Below are 1,974 nucleotides of genomic sequence, written 5' to 3' on the forward strand. Positions count from 1 at the left end.
CAGGCTTTCCTTTTTTGAGTTTCCCACGGGATAAAATACTGCCGTCGGATGTCCATTTTTCCCCCATCCGATACTATAAACGATAATAGTCTGCTCCTGTGAAACATGTTTATAGGGAGACTTCCCGATGTCTGGTTGGCAGTCGTGTTTTGCTTGCGAACCATATCGCACCTTTACATTAAGTCTTCCGTTGTCGAGTTACTCATTTCGACATTATCCTGTAACTGCGCGGGCTTGGCGTCGAAGTGCGGAACACGGGCTGTGAATCGACTGAGAAAAGAGGCATTCGGAGGACTATCCATGTGCGTAGAAAACGGGCAGCGAGGGTTTTGTTATTTGGTGACTCAGGATCATCACACACAAACCAACCTTGAAGCGTTGATGGTGTCACCCTCCAGATATGGACGACGGACAATCGGCCTCAAGGATCTTCGAGTTCCTCCTGTCGGTGTTGGTTGCCACCCTGCTAGTGTCCCAAATATCTGCCGCTCCAGATTCCCTCCAGGCGTCTGAGGGGGACAGTGCGTACTTTCGTAGAGACAGTAACAAGAACTTTGCTGCTGCTGACGCCCGCCAACTACCGGGTGGACGATGGGCATCAGAGAGAAACGAAATAGCGGGAGGAGAGGAAGCCCAGAGCGCCCACCCCCTCGCCAAGGGTTCGCAGGCCGAGGTGGAGGCCGTCCGGCTGCAGAGGAGACCGTCACAGTTCCACGAGATTTGGAAGGAAAGTGAAGACAAGGAAACGGGGAAAGAGAGATATGGAGAAGAGGAGAAAGAATGAAAAAAGCATGGGGAAGAAAAGAGGGGGAAACAAGGCCAGGGAGACATTGAGAAAGAGAAAAAACAAAAATCCGCGAAGAAGGGAAAAGGGCAAAAGAAGAAATTCAAAAGGAAAAAATAGGGGCAGAAAAAGGAAGAAAGGTAAAAGAAAGAATGATAAAAAGAAAAAGAAAAAAGATCCAAACAAACACACGGAAACAGACTCAGTACGAAGTAGTCACGAAGAAAACTCTGACGAACTGACGGAAAGCATATTCCCGTGTTCCATATTGTACGTGACAGAAATGACAGGAGACCTTTGCAAGAGTCGACCAGATATAGATCCTGCCTCCGACCACCGCATTGCCGAGTCTGGACTGAGCGGTACCCAGCTTTCACCGAGGACGTTTGCACCCATGGACTGCCTTGCCTTTCGCATTGGGCAGGTAATGTGTAACCCGCTAACCATGGCTCTGCCCAGCTCGGGGATCAACGTTACACTTGCCTGCATCCCACAGCGTCTAAGACAAGCCATCGTGATATCACATCCTCAAGATAAATGACGAATTAAATAGATTTATGCAGATCAGCGCCTTCTCTAACTAAATTCATTGAATTTTTGTCAGTGTAATGTATTTAAAAAATACATTTTGGCAATAAAAACAAGTAATATTGTGTGACCTTCCCCTGTTACATCAATAAAAATATAGCTTCCAGAAAGATAACTGGCAAATACGAAAAATGCCTGTGTAAAACCATTTCTTGCAATTTAATATAGTGCAGAGTATATAGAATGTCGTTGCAGAGATCTATCTGCTCGAGAGATTCAGTATTTCTGCACTATGGATAATTGGGCTGTAGATAAGTTTCCTATGGGTTTATGTATGTTAGTACAGTAGTGTAATCTTGTTCCTTAGTATGGTTCACTGGTACACTGCAGAGATTCTGATTTTCGAAAAGTTTGTACCATATACATGCAATGTAAGGCATAATAATAAGCTTAGCTGTTCTGGTTCTTTTGTGATTTCAATTTTCTCTCCATTTCAAGTTTCAAATCAAACGTGGTTTCTCAACTGTTGTTAAAGGAATGTTTGCTAAACTTCTATTCCTCAAAAAATCCTGCATATCAATTATTGGAATGTAGTTATTAAGAGTTGCAATCAATGAGACAAAACATCTTCAGAAGTAGACAAGACCAAGATGGAGTTCAAG

This window comes from Penaeus monodon, chromosome 20 (genome assembly GCF_015228065.2).
Source record: "Penaeus monodon isolate SGIC_2016 chromosome 20, NSTDA_Pmon_1, whole genome shotgun sequence".
In the NCBI taxonomy this organism is placed as follows: domain Eukaryota; kingdom Metazoa; phylum Arthropoda; class Malacostraca; order Decapoda; family Penaeidae; genus Penaeus; species Penaeus monodon.